Source organism: Astyanax mexicanus, chromosome 10, assembly GCF_023375975.1.
Source record: "Astyanax mexicanus isolate ESR-SI-001 chromosome 10, AstMex3_surface, whole genome shotgun sequence".
NCBI lineage: Eukaryota > Metazoa > Chordata > Actinopteri > Characiformes > Acestrorhamphidae > Astyanax > Astyanax mexicanus.
In genome coordinates, this window is record NC_064417.1 from 36,216,935 (window position 1) to 36,237,113 (window position 20,179).

Below are 20,179 nucleotides of genomic sequence, written 5' to 3' on the forward strand. Positions count from 1 at the left end.
AAACTGTTTACTATTTGTTGGCATAGGGCAAAAGTGAGTCCTTAGGGAGACTAGCTAGCTTCAATCTGTAGTTGTTGTTGGTGTTGTACACATATTTGTTCAGGAATTACTACATACACTACCAGTCAAAAGTTTGGACACACCAGGCCCTATTTTAGTGATCTACAGGTGAGCCATTATCTGCACAGATTGATTTTGGGAGTCTTAAAAAATACGCCTTGTGTGACTTGGAACGCACCAAGGGCATGTACTAATTCTCTTTACCATTGGTGTGTTTTGGGCATAATGTGAATTAAACGCTCTGACTTTTGCGGATTTATATTTTAACAACACAATGCTTCTGCGCTTCTTAGCGAGAACGCTCTGAAGATGAGGAGGTCATTTTACGGGAACAGAGTTAATGTTATTTTATTTTGAATTCTGTTGTAAAAGTTGGGTTTGTGCACTGCGGAATGTGTATCAAGCATTTTTATTTATAAGAGTAGTTTTTTGCCATAATTACTCAAATAGAGCTATTTACTGTATACCGGTAACTCTACCTTTTCACAACTTTACAACTGATGCTCTCAAACACATTAAGAGTAAAGAAATTCAAGTAATTAACTCTTGACAAGTTCAGCACAGCTGTTAAATGAAAGCCATTCCAGGTGACTTTACTTCAAAAATCTGATTGAGAAAATACTGTATGTGCCAAAATGTACAAAGCTGTCATCTAAGCAAGATGTGCGACTTTAAAGAATCTAAAATATAAAACATATTAGGTTTGTAAAACACTGTTTCCATATGTTTTTTTTTTTTCATAGTTTGGATGACTTTAATATTAATCTACAAAGCAGAAAGTTTTTAAATAACAAAAAAACACTGAATTTAAGGTGTATCTAACTGGTACTGTACAATCCTTAAATGTAATTTTCAGTGTCTATATTATATTAATATAAAATCATTTAAAATCTGGACTTAAATTTTTACATTTTGAGGGCCAAAAGACAGTATTTTGAGTATTTCGACCCACAATTTAGTGTTTTAACATTTCTGAAGCTTTCATTAATCTGACCACTGCATTCACGTTCCTAATCCAGACTGTCCTGACCTGTCCATCACGACAGAATGGGTACGAGATGCTGATTGAGGAGCCCTGTTGAGTCCGCTTAACGACACACAGACCTCCATCCTACATCAGCATGCAGCTGCACCTACATGGGAATAATTAAGCTCGGTGTGACACAATGCCTGATCTGTGCTCCTGAGTCTGGTCCACATGTGGAGAGTGCTGGAGCGGAGCAGGCAGCTGCCTGGTGAGTGGACGCAACAGACAAGTCCACTGGAGCTCCGGGCCTGTTTGCTTTGGCCTCTCTCCAGATGCAAGACTACAGGCTCAAATCTGCGGCTCTGCTCCATAGAGCCTCCATATGTGCAGGACTCGAGCCGGTGTGTCTCGCTGACCTGGAGAGCGAGGCCAGTGAGGGGTTTGGGTGACAGACGGCCTCTCCCAAAAGCTATCGTAGCTGTCAGCAGAGCCATGATGGGTTTCTACTGTGAAGGTTCATGACAATTTCTTATCGACTTAGAACACCAGCCAAACCTAATTTCTTTAATCCTACGCTTATTATTCAACTATTAATCTGATATTTACTATTCAGTTATTGCTATGAATTATTAAAAAACTAAAACTAAATATGCTTTACTTTTTTTTTTTTACATAAAAATGTTTAAATGGATCTTTGGGTTGTCCTGTTTCTATATAGAACCATGACTAAAGAACAATTTGGAGAACTGCTCCTCCCTTTTTATTACATAGGCATAATATAAACTAGTATATATAAACTAATAAAATAATATAAACTAATATAAAGATTTGCCTTAGAAAAATCAGCCTAGAGCAATTTAGAAACCTGTAGCAGGTATGAAAGTTTAAGCAGGTATGAAAAAACAGTGATTTGATGCACCAAATTTCTGGCAAATAAAATTATAACAGAGAGCAATTTGTAACAAAAAAAATACTATTTTACTTTGGGTAATATTGCAATGTTTCCTCTAACATTAGGATTGTTTCAAGTGCGTGTTCACTCTGTGAAGGTGCACGAGCAGCTCATTTACGGGAACAGCAATGTTATTTTATAGTGTATTCTGTTTATTGTTCATGTAGAAGTTGGGTTTGCATGCTGCAAAATGTCTGTGTGTGTGCTTGTGTGTGTGTGTGTGTAACGAGCAGGGCACCTGCGTAGCTAAGATAGGTATGGGCATTTGACTGTTGACTGTTCAAATAAGTCAGTGGCATACCTATGGGTTTTCCACTGCCAAGATAGCAATACACCAGAAATTTACCTAAACACAACTCACTTTCAGATCACCATGCTCACTACTGCAGATATATTTCAAAACTCATACGCTATTTTAACAGCACAGGTGCAAAAACACAGGGTGTACGGTAACAACGAGCCCTCCATGAAGAACCCTTGAGAAAACCCTGTTAGAGCTGTCCTTTGCTCTGGCCAAAAATATTGTTTGGTGTTCTATATATTTTTGAAGAGGTTCTTTGTTTATCTATAAGTGGTTTTCACTTACAGAGAAGACAACTTAAGAAGGCAATGAACCATTTTATGTACCATAACCATGTACTTATGTGCTTTTAAATACTGATACTTTTTGACCATCATGCTTCCATGCTTTGAATTTTATTTGGTGTGAATATCCATACTTTCCCGTTTTTCACTGTAATGTACTTTTTTCCAACCCTGAGTTATTACAGTCCTGTAGTTTGTCTAAAGAAGAAACACTTAATCTTGAAGTTTTAGTATACAGAACCTAAAGCCCATCAGTTATAAATTTTACACAAATTGTTGTTTTTTTAAGTCAGTTTTTGCTTAGTTTTATATCCTTCACTCTTTCTAAAACCTGAAGCAGGAAAAAAAGAGCGATGGCTCTGTAGCGCCGGGCATGTTATAGATTTCCCAGGCTCTCTGCTTTTCTGTCCAGCCTTCTTACCACAAGGTAGGATCAAGCCCACAAATCATTTCCACATGACACAGGCTGAGGACACATTCTAATTTACACATCTGCGATTGATTACAGTTCCTGGGCACACTGCCCTCGCCATAGTTCTCCCTCTTGTGGTCTTGAAATTCCAAAAATGCTGCAGTCAGAATTCCATTCCCTCAGTGACCCACTCCCCGGCTACACGAAACTTCTCACTCACGAACAAAGACCTGAGAGAAGGAGCCTCTTTGGCACAAATAATTGAGGATAATTGGAGAAATCATGGCTGAAAGGACACATTTGCAAACATCCACGGCCTCAAACTGCTACCAGAGCCAGAAATGTCAGACTGAGGCAGCGTCAGAGAGGGTGTTCCACACTGCACTGCTCTCCCAATACATAACCAGGCAGGTGAGGTGAGGTGAAGATATTCCAAGCGCTGTAATGAGCCACCTTGTGGTTTTTGCTGTAAAGCTCCATCATACAAGACAAGCACACAGGGCCAGAATCCACCACACGGTGGGACGAGGGCCCGCGCTAAAGCCTACATGAGCTTAGCCCAGATGCAAAAACCATCTGCCGCAAGTTAATCCACTGACAGACTACCTGCTTCCCGTGTGATTTATACAGTCACAAACCAGCAGTTACCTTCATGAGAGAAGATTCATCATATTAACAAAACATTATTCACACAGTTAAAAGGGCTTACTGAACACTGGAAGGGAAATGGGGGAAACAGTAGACTGCACACACTGAACACACTGACTACTGCAGACCTGGGCTGGGTCGAGGACACTGAGCAGGTTGCTGGGTAAATACAGTTCTCATCAATTCACTTAAACATGTCCATTCATTATGGTGGATCTTCAAACGCCATATTAATGCGAAACTGTGAGGAGCTGCATTCCCAGACGATGGTGCATATTTCACAAAGCGGATCTATACAGGCCTGATTCATCACTGAAATTGCCAGCTGAATTGCTGTGAGTATTCTTTTCAAAGCTGAATGTGTTCTCCTGATACTGCTGGCCAGCCACAGTTTGACAGATCATTATACAGATTCCAGCTGAAAGTTTTTATTTGCCTTTCTCTTATTATGAACTACTGTACCGACAACTAGCTGTACCTAACAGACTGTACCACGAGAACAGTGGTAAACTCTCTTTGTTTTTCCACATCAGTTTCATTGACTGAGTCACAAGCACACCAAAGCTATAAAGCTCTGGAAAAAATTAAGAGACCACTTCAGTTTCTGAATCAGTTTCTCTGATTTGACTGTTTATAGGTATATGTTTGAGTAAAACGAACATTGTTGTTTTATTCTATAAACTACAGACAACATTTCTCCCAAAATGTTGTCATTTAAAGCATTTATTTGCAGCAAATGAGAAATGGCTAAAATAACAAAAAACAAGCCTTTAGACCTCAAATAATGCAAAGAAAACAAGTTTATATTCATAAAGTTTTAAGGGTTCAGAAATCAGTATTTGGTGGAATAACCCTGGTTTTTAATCACAGTTTTCATGCATCTTGACATGTTCTCCTCCACCAGTCTTACACACTGCTTTTGGATAACTTTATGCCACTCCTCTTTCAAAAATTCAAGCAGTTCAGCTTGGTTTGATGGCTTGTGGTCATCCATTTTCCTCTTGATTATATTCCAGAGGTTTTTAATTTGGTAAAATCAAAGAAACTCAAAGAAATCATTTTAAGTGGTCTCTTATTTTTTCCAGAGCTGTATATGGAAAAATAAAAATGTTAAGGTTTTTTAAAACAGACTATTTAATTTAGGATAAAAGGTGTTTGGAAATTGTCAGAAAAGTAAATTACCACAGTTTTTTTGTGAAGAAACCACTAGAAGTCTCCATGGACAGAGAAAAAAATTTAATATTTTAAAATAATATAATATGTGTTGAGAGCCTTGTTAAACTAAGGTGTTATAAAGAGTTATTTTCAGTAGATTGTGGCCCACAAAAAAACTGTTATTTAATAAGAAACATGAGTGTGAAAAATATTTTAAAAGTTTATAAAGAACCTCCAATAATGTAACCATTTTATGGACCAATTTATGGTTCTTCAAATAATCTTTTCAGTAAGAAGGTGGGTAGAGGACTTGTCAGGTTAATTGTTTAGCTTGCTTTCTCTTTCAAAATACAAACTATTTTTTAAACTTTTAGCCACAATCCAAAATTAAATTAAATAAATATCAAAAGTGTTTTATTCATGACACTGTATAATGACACAAATAATTATTTTTGAAACTGTATAACATCAGACAGAGCTATGTCATTTGCTACGGTAAACATGTAAATATCCATATAATTAAGCTTTACAGCTTTAATACTTAACATGCACATGTCTTTTATGATCTTCCACCAGCATGAAATCCTCTATACAATCATGTGCATTCATCCGGCCTCTATGTCTCTGTTTAGACAGCGACCAGATTTACAAGAGCAAGATCAAAGAATGCAATTTTTTACGGCACGTTTGGCAGTTATTCATCAGTGCCATCAAAGCCGTGGACAGTGAGATGTTATGTTCTTTTAAAAGCCGTCTCTTTTTAATCTGTAATTAGAATTAGTGCCGGCAATTACAGCCTAGGCCACAAATCACGTAAAGAAGGGTGTGCTGTTAGAAGCTGGAGCAGCTGGAAGTTGGTGGTTTATTAGCTCCTGACTGCACTGATGCTCTAAATGTACTTGATTTAAGTGTGTACAAAACGCCCACATGAATTAAATATATATAATTTTTCGATATAATAATATTCAGAAAAGGGTTTTGAATGTCATGCTTGCTTGAGCATTTAACAACCATATACAAACTGTTAGGCTTTTAGGAAATCCGGCCAAGGTAGGTTAGGTTTGGCAATAATTGTGTCCATTCAGACTAAAACTGTTACTTAGAGCCAATCTCTGCCACACCCCAGTTCTTGTTGGGATAGAGGGTAGTGGGACACTAGGGTAGAAATGGGACTTCTTTATAACAAGCATAAAAAATCGATAGCAGTTCGTCTCGCTAGCTAGCTAACTTTCCTGTTCCATCTTAAATGATGCATCAGACAGCAGAGGCTAGAACAGAAAAATAAAATAAAATAGAAAAAAGATCATTTTAGCTCCCCATCACAGAGCACTTAAGGAATGCACCATAATAATGCAGTACTGCCCAACCATCCTTTTTTATGAAGACATACAATGCCCTAAAGTTAACTAGTTAACCAGCAACTAGGTTACTGAACTTTAGCGCTCCACTTTTATCATCACATCACCCCGACACAGTTTTGAAGGGTTGTCCCAATTTGTTTTTTTTACCCCTTCCTCTTGTAACTCTGTTCCAAGTGGAAGGATTACACTCAAGTGGTCATAGTACAAATTAGAAATGGGATTGGACCAAAATCCCCAGGTTGAGGGTACAAACGAAAAATGTGATTGGTCCTTTATAAGGTAACATCACATATTGCACAGATTAAAATGGACATTTTTTACTTTTGCTTGCTTGTTTTTTGTTCTTGGCATGATGTAAATCTGTCAGTTGTCCTTTACATTGTGTCTAAAATTCATGATAAATGCACCAATAAAAATGCTCAGAAATTATATGCAATAATAATATTACATTGCTCTCCCCGTTCTCTGTACCTGCCTTAAATTCTTAAATTAAAGAGCCTTTAATCATTCCCTACAACACAACGTACATCTCAAATTGGCCTACCATCCTTTGAGTGGATGTGTGGAAGACATCTCAAGCATCTCAAGTCTCAAACCTCAACCACCCTCTCCCCAGACAGGGCAGTGCCACCCTGCTCATCTCCAGATGCCCAGAGTCATGGGATTCCCCCAGTAGAACCACCTGGAATCAATGATCACAAGCCGAAAAGATGAGAGAGAGCCTGCGTTCCTTGACAGCTGTGCAAGGCAGGGTTGTGTGGGGGGGGGGGGGGGGTGAAAGGGGTGGGGGAGGAAGGGCTTGTTGTGGCCCAGCATATCCAAACATGGTAAAAGACACTTGAAGCGGCAAAGCTCACAGATACTAAAGTGCATCTTCAGTCAATATAAGTATGATATTCTTCAGCAGCAGCAGCGTATAGTATTTGGCATGTGACACGTCCCACTGAACCCTTTGAGATGTGACACAGCTCTGAACTTATCCAATCCAATCAAATCATCCAATCAAAGAACATGTCACAAATATAGTTCATTGGGCTAACACACACTCATAAAACCTTTTTTTTTTTCATGCAGACAATACAACGCCGCCGCATCCTTTGAAGAACCGACTTCCTCCTCCACCTTATATGGCCACAGCAAATGGAAGCTGCAATGGTTTGTGTTGCTGTGAGTTTGCAGCAGAGTTTGGTTTATACTAGCTGATATTTTTAGACGTCCAGTAGGTGATACAGACACAACCAGATTCCACTTAGTGTGCTACTCACTGAAGTCAGTTTTCCATTGGTAAGGCCTTAACAGTGCCTGCTAACGTCATTGCACAGTAATACTGGTAGGTGTGGAAAAACAGGACTAAAAATGTGCTACTATTCATGTGTTCTGTTCACTCATTATAATGTTAATTGAATCATTTTTACTGGTCTGTTACTTGGCACCCATTATCTACTGTTAGCATTCTCTTACTGTTGACTGTAATTATAATTAATAATAAATTAAAATTGCTATTAGGGCTGTGTGTCACGTCTGGTGCTGTTAGCTCCTCTGTCCCTTCCACACCCAGCTCTAACGGAGGTTCTCAGGTCAACAACTACATTACCCAGAATGCACCACCCGCTGACATCACGCACTCACCTGATCACGTGACACCTCACCTGCTTCCTCCAGGAAGTCCTGAATACTGATTACTGGCACTATAAAAGAGCACTCCACACAAACACCCACGCCGCGTATTGTAGGTTCTCCTCTTTACAAAGCGTTCTATATCTCTTGTCTCAGTTTATCTTGTGTATGACCTTGCCTTTGTTTTCTCGACGCCGATTATTGCCTTTGCCTCTGATATTGGATTGCTTGTGTATTACCTGGACTGTGTTTTCACTACTGCCTCTTGGATTACCTCTGACATTGGATCTCTCGTGTATGAACTCTCGTTTATGGTATGGTTTTGTCTACATTGCTCTGGTTTCTGGTGATTAACTGTTTTCTGTATCAACCACGTATTACATCTGTTTATTTTTATAATAAACATATATTTTTATCAGTATCTGCACGTATCTGCAATTCTGTGCTCATCATGACACTGTGAAGGATAATAAGCCCTATTTTAACTATCATAACGACAGGAAAGGTTCACATTGCATGGCTCGAAATGGGCAAAAGGCATGTACTAATTCTCAAATTAATTATTAATCATGGGTGTGTTTTTGTTGTAACATGCAATAAACCAATCAGCTCTCTGACTTTGGTGGATTGCTAGTTCAAGGGAGCAGCTTCCTGGATGTGTCTTCATTGTTTAAGCAAACATTTGCATAGTTGCCAACAGGTCAGCGCTATGGGTTTGTGCCCTGCTGTGTGTCCATGTGTCCGTAAAAAGCAAGGGTGCACGTGCGTTGACAGTTGACAGTTCACTGCCAAGATAGCAATGAGCGTCATTGGAACTGTGTTTTCTGTTGGCAAGATAGCTATACGCCAGGGAAACTTCAGTTACGCACAGAATTTAGTTTTCTATTGGTTAACCAGCATGACAGTCATGACCAAGCATGGTCAAGCATGGCCAAATTCAAATACAACATTCACTAAGCTGGTCAAGAGCTAACGGTTAACGGTAAAGTTTACCTCACTCTGCTTGTATGATTGTAGTGAAGTCTGCAGAATGCAGAGCTCCCTCTGTTGCTGCATGTGTAGTTTGCCAATATTATTTAATAATGTGAATGCAGCTCTTTTTATGTGTTTATTATGAAAATCACAATATATATCATGATAACAATAAAAAAAAATATTCAACAGCCAATCCGATAAAACATTATCATGTTGCCCATCTCTAGCTGGGATCCAATATTTAAGTGCAGGCTTGTTTCATCTTTTCCTCTATTATTTTACTTGCAAGAACAAAATGCATTGTTCTGAAAATAATTTAAACTTGAGCAAATTGTACAAATGTATTTAGCAAATTCCCAATGTATTACAGCTGTATTATATTGAAACTTGATTGATTTTACTATATTCCGTGCACTGGTGAGCTGGGTAATGAATAAATACAATATGCAGCTGGATAGCATTATGCACAGTGGACTGCTGTTGTACTTTTTTAAAGGTCAAACACAAATTGTTTGCAGAAGAGGTCTGTCCCTGATAAAGCGTACATGCTTCATCCTGAAATTCTCCTGTTCCACACAGAAGCTTCGCTGGAAATAGGATTAAGGCCTATTTAATGTGCCCTCTGGGCTAACGACGAAACTGGACCTCATACTAAATGACTGAGTCCGTAATGACTATGCAGGCACACACACACACACACACACACTGTCCCAGGCTACACGGGGAAGCCCATTTCCTTTCACTTTAGGGCAGCTGCACCTGTGTCACTGAAGAACAGAAATTCTCCTGTTCTCTAACAAGCCAACATCCATCTGCGTTAAGGCCTATGGCACTGAATACTGGCCAGAGTCCAAGAGCGGAATAGAAATAGCATGACAGCGTTCATCTGAAAAGACATGTACTGAAGGGACAGGATGAATCGCTTTAAGGTTTGTCCTGATTTATAAGCCAGTTTCTCAATGCTTTCACAGGATTTGTTGAAAGCTAGACATTAATAAATGATGCAGAATCACTTACAGGGTAATGAAAAGTGCATTTTCATACCACACACAGCAAATTCTGCCCTTTGAAATAAAGTTCCTGTGAGTTTAATCAACTCATTTTAAGTGTGATTTTATGTGACCAATGAATAGACGCTACAACAGTGTTAAAGTAACACTCTTCTGGGAGTTGATCTTTTAACTCTCTACAGGAGTGAAGGTGAAGTATACCTAACATCTCTAAGTACATCACCATCAGTGTGTAGTATTTCCCACCAGGGTAAACCAATCTCTTGGGTATTTTATACAGCATGTTTGTTTTAATCAATTCTTTAAAAAAAAACTTATGTCAGGCTACTGACATTTAAGGACATTTAATCCTGAGTTATTACTGTGCAGTTCTAAACCAGCATGAATTCACAATAAGCAGTACAAAAAATTGCAACTTGCTCTTTTGGCCTTGAGCGCCACCGAGCATGCACGCCCCTGAACTGTGTGTATATAAGTATTTTAATTGACACTACTGATATAAATGTAATTGCATTTTACATTTCTTACATTCATTCTTTCATTTATATTTAAATATCCACTATCGCTGCGCTTTCCTCCAAGCTTACTGGCTAACCGGCAATACTGCATCAGCAACAGTGGTGGTGGCTGACTTCACATGTATCGGAGGAGGCATGTGCTAGTCTTCACCCTCCTGGTGTTGGGGCATCTTTAGTGATAGGGGGTGGAAAGTTCTAATGAGTGGGTTGGCATTTGGCAGTGTAAATTGGGGAGAAAATGGGGGGAAAATTTGAAATAAAATATTTTTATAAAATAAAAAAAATGTACCCACTATAAAATCATGCATCTTAAGAAGAACAAGTGTGTTCAATCGCAGTTAATCACATAATATTGTTGTGATTAATCAGAATACATTTTTAATCGATTGACACCACTATATAAAACATAACTGCATCCCAAATGAAAGTCCTGTCAGGCAAGACTACACACTGATGGCAAGTAAGGCTTGAGGGACACACCCATCAGGCTGATAACTGATGCCAGGAGCCAACAGGAGAGATTTACTTTTTGTGGAATGTATAAAAATATTAGGTAGACTTTACCTTTTTTATTTAGTGTTTCTCAGCTGTTTAATGTAGGAAATATACTCAATTTTCTCAAAATATAGGGTGAAATATACAGTACCTGCAAAAACTCTATTTCTCCATTTTTGACAATTTCTCTAACTCCTGATTTGTCCTGTGTAGTAAACATACATTATTCTTCTGACACTGTTATAACACACACTTTTTTAAGTAAATAGTCTCAGAAAGCATTTAATACAGAACAGGTTTACAGTATTTTATAATTGTATGACTAATATTAACCCAACCATTTCAAGATCAAGAAGAGCTAATTCCAACATGTTGCCTGACATGCCAGCATCTATCACACTAGCATCTGTTCCTTATAACCTCTAATTTGTGTCCTCTCGACAGGATCTGTAAAAGTCAGGATACCATTGTGGGCACGTTTGAATTATTATGTGGCCGTTTGCTCCTTCGAAATATTTGCAGCTTTGATCTCTAAAGCTCATGCGCTCTCCCTCAATCATCCGACAGCATGCTACAGTAACAAGAACTTTGGTAGAAGCATACCTACGCCTCCGTCCACGCATTCCTCAGGACCCCCTGAGTCATACGGTTATGCTTTTGATTATGATCAAGTCTACGCCATCTAATATGACCATAAACAACTACTTCTGCCGCGCTGTAGCTCCTCCAAACTGGCCTTGGCATGCTGCCTCCTCAGTAGATGAAGGTCATTTAATACAGCAGTACATCAGGCGGCTGGTATTTCCACATTTTTTCCAGCAGACCAACTTTAAAATAGTCTCGCTGACATAGTTTAGCCGATCTGTTTGCTTCGTTATGCATGTCTTTCTATTTTAGAGCTGATCATGTTCTCTAATTACAGACAACCCAAGAAGGTCATGAAGGAGCTGCCACGGCTCGGCAGGTTGGAAATTTCTCCAATTTTGGAGCATTTGCTGCTAAGAGAGTTTACAGATTTCTCTTAAAAGCAGTAAATCATTGTGAGATGCTCTTGCTACAAGAACCCTTAATTGCAGCAGAAAACATTCCCAGTCTCCTGGGAGACAAGACATCCATCACAGCCAGACACGCGCTCGTGGCCTGTGGTGGAGAAGGTCTCCAGAACTCATCACTAATACCATCTAAGGAAAAGGACCTGACTTGGCATGACCGTGCTCCAGCTCTCGGGCTTTTCCACTGCAAGAAGCCTGGTTAATGTTTGATAAACAGAATGCTAGGATGGAACAGATTCAGGGACTAAACCTCAGAAAGGAATTCAAGATTTTTCTATATCTAATTTTATTTATTTTTTTTATTGTATTTTGTTTAGTGTTTTTTTTTTAAATACTGTAAAAAACATCTGCAGACAGCTCAGAGCATGCCGGATGGACCCTCCTAACCAAATGCAAGGTTTCTCTTGATTTTCCTCTGACCTCATGATTGAAGAACGCTAAACATGCCAGTTCTTCTTCATCTCTGGTTAGGCTCTGCTCTGCAGGGCTCCTGTACTTCTCCCAACACCACTGAAATGGCTCTGGAACATCGTTCACTGGCCTGCTCTGGATGTGCATCTCAAAAAGTAGCCAGGACACAGTGTGGATGTGCTTCAGAGCTGTCTCTGAGCTGCAGCTGGATTAGTTCATTTCGATTCAGCTGTTCAGACACATGAATATAAAATGTGTAGTGAAATGCTCAGCTTGCTTAATCCTAACTCTATCTAGCAAATAGCCTTCCATTTTATTTGGCTACATATCAATTTGAAATTCAGTATTTCAGCAAAATTAACACATTAACAATTAATTTATAAGCACGTTTTATATTTTAACCACATGGAAAACACAAACTTTGTTTCCAACAACCACAAATTCCAAATGTTATTGGAACGAGAGAAAATTGTAACCTTAATTACTGTAACGTCTTAGCCAGAAATGGGGGTTGAACCTACAATTACAGCAATTTTTTATGAAAAAAAAAAAAAAAACGAATGCAATAAGTGAACATAGACGATGCCACACATGCCAAATATTTATATATATATATTTTATTAGTAGTAAGAAGTAATATAATTATTAAAATTACATTTAGATTGTATTTTTAGTGAATTTGTTGGTGTACATTGTGTATGAGGCATAGATAAAACTAGCCCCTAGAAAACTGTGTGGAGGCAAAATACCACCATAGTGCCATGTCTACCATCAAAATTCATCATTAGCATCATCCCCATCAGTGCCACAATTTGCAATGACCTCTTTTTTTTTTTTACTAAACTCAACTTGAATTATGTTGATGTTTTTGACATTTTTTCTCATGCCAATTTAGTGCTTTTCCTGATCACAACACACCTGATTCCAGTATTTTAAAACATAAAATCCACCAGAATGGAAAACAGCAAACAGTGCATACAGGACCAGGATTGAGAAACACTGGACCAAGTTAAATTACTATGAGTGATTGACCATTTAAATTACTTTGCTCTTTATTTACTCTTCTAATAGGCTTTGGCTCTAACACAGGGGAGTCAAGCCTGTCTACATTGGATCAGTGCAGCTTCAGGTTTTCAAAAGTGGAATCGGGTGGGATGCAGATTGCTTAAAATGAAATCCTGTATGGATGAGTTTGACAGCCCTGCAGTTTATGGAAATAAGTAAACTTAAGATTCTGAATTTCTGAATTCCAGGCTGCTTTGTTAACAGTAATCACTGCAGGGACTGTTCTGCACCCCTGATACCCTTTTTATGTGAAAGCACATGGCAGTGTCTCCATCCTGCGTCCAGCTCTGGCCAAACCACTTACTCTCTCCTCTCCACTGGACTGAACCTCTCCCTCAAACCCCTCCTCCTCCTCCTCTTTCTCCTCTCCTACTGCTTCTGCTGCTGTTACTGGGCACCCCTTTTCACTACTGAACTTATCTGTCACCAGCCTCAGAAAATCAGCATTTAGCTATTAATTCTTTACCGTTTTTCACTTTTAGACCTCTATCATGATCCAGGACATGTGGAAAACATATGTTCACAAATAACATTAAAAAACACAAAATACAGCTCTAAAAAAATAAAAGACGACTTTAGTTTCTGAATCAGTTTCTCTGATTTTGCTAATATTGTCATTTAGAGCATTTATTTACAGAAAATGAGAGTTCAGAAATCAACATTTGGTGGAAAAACTCTGTTTTTATAATAACAGTTTTTATGTATCTTGGCATGGTCACATCCACCAGTCTTACACACTGCTTTTGGATAACTTTATGCCACTCCTGGTGCAAAATTGTAAGCAGTTCAGTTTGGTTTGATGGCTTGTGATCATCCATCTTCCTCTTGATTATATTCTAAAGGTTTTCAATTTGGTAAAATCAAAGAAACTCAACATTTTTATGTGGTCTTTTATAGCTGTTTATCTAAAACATAATTAAAGCTTTCTCTATAATCTTCCTGTATACAATTCTACACCAGCAAGAAAATATTAGTAAAGGAAGAAGAGGAAAGCACAGTTTAACTGGAGATAGCCCTGATGCTATGATTTAGACAAAAACTGCATTTTAATTTTCTTTGCATTTTACTATTTCACATCGCACAGAACGTACGATTTACAGTTGTGGTCAAAAGTTTACATACACTTGTAAAAAAACATAATGTTATGGCTGTCTTGAGTTTTCAATAAGTTCTACAACTCTTATTTTTCTGTGATAGAGTGATCGGAACACATACATGTTTGTCACAAAAAACAGTCATAAAATTTGGTTCTTTCATAAATTTATTATGGGTCTGCTGAAAATGTCACCAAATCTGCTGGGTCAAAAATATACATACAGCAACAAAATTTGTCAATTTTGGTGATGTAGCGAGTTGTGTCAATCAAATTAGCTTCATGTCATGGCCTCTTCACTTCTTGTAAGTGATTCTGATTGACTACAGCTGTTGACTTCTCATGAGCCCATTTAAATAGGGCTCATTTGACCCAGTGATTAGACTCAGCTACAAAAGCTACAATGGGAAAGTCAAAGGAACTCAGTGTGGATCTGAAAAAGCGAATTATTGACTTGAACAAGTCAGGGAAGTCACTTGGAGCCATTTCAAAGCAGCTACAGGTCCCAAGAGCAACTGTGCAGACAATTATACGCAAGTATAAAGTGCATGGAACAGTTGTGTCACTGCCACGATCAGGAAGAAAACGCAAGCTATCACATGCTGCTGAGAGGAGATTGGTCAGGATGGTCAAGAGTCAACCAAGAATCACCAAGAAGCAGGTCTGCAAGGATTTGGAAGCTGATGGAACACAGGTGTCAGTCTCCACAGTCAAGCGTGTTTTACATCGCCATGGACTGAGAGGCTGCCGTGCAAGAAAGAAGCCCTTGCTCCAGAAAAGGCACCTTAAGACTCGGCTGAAGTTTGCTGCTGATCACATGGACAAAGATAAAACCTTCTGGAGGAAAGTTCTCTGGTCAGACGAAACAAAAATTGAGCTGTTTGGCCACAACACCCAGCAATATGTTTGGAGGAGAAAAGGTGAGGCCTTTAATCCCAGGAACACCATGCCTACTGTCAAGCATGGTGGTGGTAGTATTATGCTCTGGGGATGTTTTGCTGCCAGTGGAACTGGTTCTTTGCAGAAAGTAAATGGGATAATGAAGAAGGAGGATTACCTCCAAATTCTGCAGGAAAACTTAAAACCATCAGGCCGAAGGTTGGGTCTTGGGCGCAGTTGGGTGTTCCAACAAGACAATGACCCAAAACACACATCAAAAGTGGTAAAGGAATGGCTAAACCAGGCTAGAATTAAGGTTTTAGAATGGCCTTCCCAAAGTCCTGACTTAAACCCCATTGAGAACATGTGGACAGTGCTAAAGAAATGGGTTCATGCAAGAAAACCATCACATTTAGCTGAACTGCACCAATTCTGTCAAGAAGAGTGGTCAAACATTCGACCTGAAGCTTGCCAGGAGCTTGTGGATGGCTACCAAAAGCGCCTAGTTGCCGTGAAAATAGCCAAGGGACATGTAACCAAATACTAATGTTGCTGTATGTATATTTTTGACCCAGCAGATTTGGTGACATTTTCAGCAGACCCATAATAAATTTATGAAAGAACCAAATTTTATGACTGTTTTTTGTGACAAACATGTATGTGTTCCGATCACTCTATCACAGAAAAATAAGAGTTGTAGAACTTATTGAAAACTCAAGACAGCCATAACATTATGTTTTTTTACAAGTGTATGTAAACTTTTGACCACAACTGTACGTGTGCTCTAAATGCTGTATTCCCTACTGCACTGAAAGGGCATGCACTATAATAAAAAAACATAAATGTGTAAATAATTTAGCCTAAAGCACTGTATAACAGGGGAGAGGAAAAGCAGTAGTCACAGTGCTGCAGTGCAGAGGGAGGTGAAGGACACTTACCTGAGAAACAGGTGGCTGGGGCCACGGTGGACTGACTGACTGCTAGGAATAAGTTTGGTTCTGTTTTCTGATCTCTCGCTAAATAAACCCCGCGGCTCAGGCCCCGCCCTCCGGTACACTGATGCGGCCGCGCTCAGCAGCCTCTCCTCTGAAGGGCGGTGCTTACCTCCTCACAGCCGCAGTTCCGCCCCCTCTGTTCTGTGATTGGCCTGCACATCCACTTTCCATCCAATCTTAGAGCAGAAGACGAGGACAAGCTTTTTTTGTCTCCAAGCAACGGGAGACGCTGAAAAAGAGTTCCAGTCAGATTCACTTTAACTTTATCTTCTCTGCATTTCTTTATTTAACCCTTTCAGACCCTGCATCCATTACAATGGACATCATGTATTTTCTTTCTTTTTAAATGTTTTGTTGCACATATCATTAAAATATGAGGACATTTAATGAATAGGACATATAAACATAAAGGAAAAACTAAATATATAATTCAGCAAATAATAATAATAATAATAATAATAATAATAATAATAATACATACCTTTAATATCAGAAATGTGTTGACTGTTGTCAGCAAAAAGAATATGATTATTAGATGCAGTTTTGTTTAACTTGCATGCATGTACAAATAATTTGTTAAGAATAACACAGTTAATAGATAGATAGATAGATGGATAGATAGATACTTTATTTATCCCGAAGGAAATTTAGGCATCCAGCAGCAACAACACAATACAATAAGAAACATACTCAGACAAATCAAAACACAGAAGAATAGAAAATATATAAGGCTGTAAAAAAAAAAAACAAAAAAAAAAAAACCTAACTATACAAGGTAAGGATCTATCTGTAAACGGAGCAGTGCAGTAGATGTTGCTAATGGTCATAAATAATTAAATAATTAACAGAGTAAAGTGCAATGACATCGATTACGAAAGTGACTGATGTGACATAGAAATATAATATAATATAAGTATGCATACGTTACAAGACAGTTCTAAAAAGAGAATGTGAAAATGTGAATACCCAATCATGAGTAAGGTATACTTAAATGTAAGCGAGGTTGGGGAAGTGTTAATATAAATAATTAAGTTGTTGAATAATGTCCAAGTGGTGTGCCTGGATTAAACTCAGTCGTCAGCAGCATCCCGTCCCCGATGGGAGGAGTTAAAGAGTCTGATGGCTCTCGGAATGAAGGATTTTCTGAGTCTGTCTGTTGTGCAGCTCTGTGACAGCAGTCTGCCACTGAACACACTCCTCTGCTTCATGATGGTGGTGTGAAGTGGGTGACTATCATTGTTCATGATAGAAAGCAGTTTATCCAAAGTCCTTCTCTCAGCTATTGTAACCAGAGAGTCCAGCTCCATTCCAACCACTGCCCCGGCCCTCCTGACCAGCTTGTCCAGCCGTGATGCATCTCTCCTCTTCATGTTGCCTCCCCAGCACACCACAGCGTAGAAGAGAATGCTGGCCATGATTGATTGGTAGAACATCTGCAGAAGCTTCTTACAGATGTTAAAGGACCGCAGTCTCCTCAAGAAATAGAGCCGGCTCTGTCCCTTCCTGTACAGGGTGTCTGTATTTGTTGACCAATCCAGTTTGTTGTCCAGCTGCAGACCAAGGTACTTGTAGGTCTTTACTGTCTCCACATCAACCCCCTCGATGGAGACTGGCTGCAAGGGTGGTCCAGACCTACGGAAGTGCACCACCATCTCCTTGGTCTTGGATATGTTCAAGTGCAGTTGGTTCAGTCGGCACCAAGCAACAAAGTCATCCACCTGTCTCTTGTACTCCTCCTCCTGACCACCCTTCACACACCCAACGATGGCAGTGTCATCCAAGAATTTCTGCAGGTGGCACATCTCAGAGTTGTACTGGAAGTCTGATGTGTAGAGAGTGAAGAGGAAGGGGGAGAGCACAGTCCCCTGTGGTGCTCCAGTGCTACTAACCACAGTCTCCGATGTGCCGTCAGTGAGCCTCACGTACTGTGGTCTGCAGGTGAGGTAGTCTGTGATCCAGGACACCAGGTGAGGATCCACATTCATCTTCACCAGCTTGTCTCTGAGTAGTGGAGGCTGGATGGTGTTAAAAGCACTGGAGAAATCAAAAAACATGATTCTCACAGCACTACTCCCCTTGTCAAGATGAGAGTAGGTTCGGTGGAGAAGGTAGATGACTGCATCCTCAACACCAATCTTCTCCCGATATGCAAACTGGAGAGGGTCCAGTGCATGCTGTACCTGGGGTCTGAGGAGTGGGAGAAGCAGTCGTTCCATGGTCTTCATAATGTGCGAGGTCAAAGCTACCGGCCTGAAGTCATTGAGCTCACTGGGGCGAGGTTTCTTGGGAACAGGGACCAGGCATGACATTTTCCACAGCGTAGGAACCCTCCCCAACTGCAGGCTCATGTTGAAGATATTCGACAAGGGTAACCCAAGTTCAACGACGCAAGCCTTAAGAAGTCTCGGGCTCACCTCGTCAGGTCCAGCTGATTTCCTTGAGCGGAGTCTCCTCAGCGCCCCTGTGACCTGGTCTGCAGAGAGGTGGAGGGGGGAGGTGAGGGGGGGCGGACTGGATGTGCTGACAGTCTGTGAGAGGGAGACCTGAGCAGCACTCAGAAGAGGTAGGGAGGTGTCCAGTGGGGCAGAGGCTGAGGTTGCTGAGATAGCAGGACAGACAGAAGCAGGTGAGGATGAAACAGGGCAATCAAACCGGTTATAGAAGAGATTGAGTTCGTTCGCTCTCTCCACACCACCAGCTGTTGCACTATCACTCTTTGGCTTGCACCCTGTGATTGTCCTCATACCGTCCCAAACTTCCTTCATGTTGTTAACTTGTAACTTCTGCTCAACCTTCTTCCTGTAGGTCTCCTTAGCCTCCTTTAAGCAGGACTTGAGTTCACGCTGAATATTCTTCAACTCCTCCTGGTTCTTGTCTTTAAAGGCCCTCTTCTTTTTGTTTAAGAGGTCCTTTACGTCGCTTGTTATCCAGGGCTTGTTGTTGGCAAAGCAGCGAACAGTTCTTACAGGAACCACAGATAGTCAGATAGTCAGAAAGTTCAGATAGTCAGTTGTGCAGTCTACCCCCTCAATGTCCTCACCGTGAGAGTCCTGAAGCACACTCCAGTCTGTGGATGCAAAGCAGTCCTAATTACATGTTCCCTAATCAAAATATACACTTTTTACCTCAAATGCACATCTTGTTCACAACGTAGGTTAAAGGAGGAAAGACTCTATTTGTTCCTCTGATTTAAAGAAGGGCAGACTCTATCTGTTTCTCTGTTTTAAAGGAGGGTAGACTCTATCTGTATCTCTGGTTTATAGGAGGGCAGACTCTATCTGTTAGTCTGGTTTAAAGGATGGTAGACTCTGTATCTCTGTTTGTATGTAAGTCACTATTATTCTAACATTAAAATGAGCTAGCAAAATAGTGACTACTTTTTCACATTATATCATGTTTAGTGAAGTTCTACAAATACTGGGGGAAATGGAAATATGAAATGGGTGTAACACTAGAAAGAGGGATTTGAAATCATGTTCAAATAAATGTATTGTTACTTCATTTAAATAATAAATTAAAGGGCTTTGCATTACATTTATGTTCTTATAAAATGATCAGGATGCATCATCAGATATTAAGGAAATATGTTAAGTTTAGGCACTGGCGTCACACAATTCACTACAGAGCAGAAATCTGTTTGTGTTTTATCCTCTGATCATGCCCACTGCACGTTCTCCAGGCCTTTTTCCACACCCTGATTACCAGGGTGAAACATAAGTGCATGAAAATACAGCATGATGCAGACATGGATTTGAGCAAGTAAACCCTCCTATCCAAAAAGCCTTCTTTCAAAAAAAAATCCTTGACCAGAAACAAAGTAAAACGTGTGTAAATACTGACAATGCATTTGATAATGGAGAAAATGTAGAGCCCAGAAGGACTACAAGACAGTTGCTGAGCTGGGTAATTTTCTTCTGAACAGATAACCA

The 20,179-nt window shown here is 39.7% G+C and overlaps 1 protein-coding gene across 5 annotated transcripts in view; it reads right to left on the bottom strand.

The window, feature by feature from the left end:
* cald1b (caldesmon 1b) overlaps positions 1 to 16,281 on the bottom strand; it is a 48,529-nt gene extending 32,248 nt beyond the window's left edge. For all 5 annotated transcript variants that reach the window (XR_002651826.2, XR_002651827.2, XR_002651828.2 and 2 more), the window contains exon 1: positions 16,194 to 16,281. The gene's annotated coding sequence lies outside the window, so the exon portion shown is untranslated. The remainder of the gene's footprint in view (positions 1 to 16,193) is intronic.
* Between the last annotated feature and the right edge of the window lie 3,898 nt (positions 16,282 to 20,179).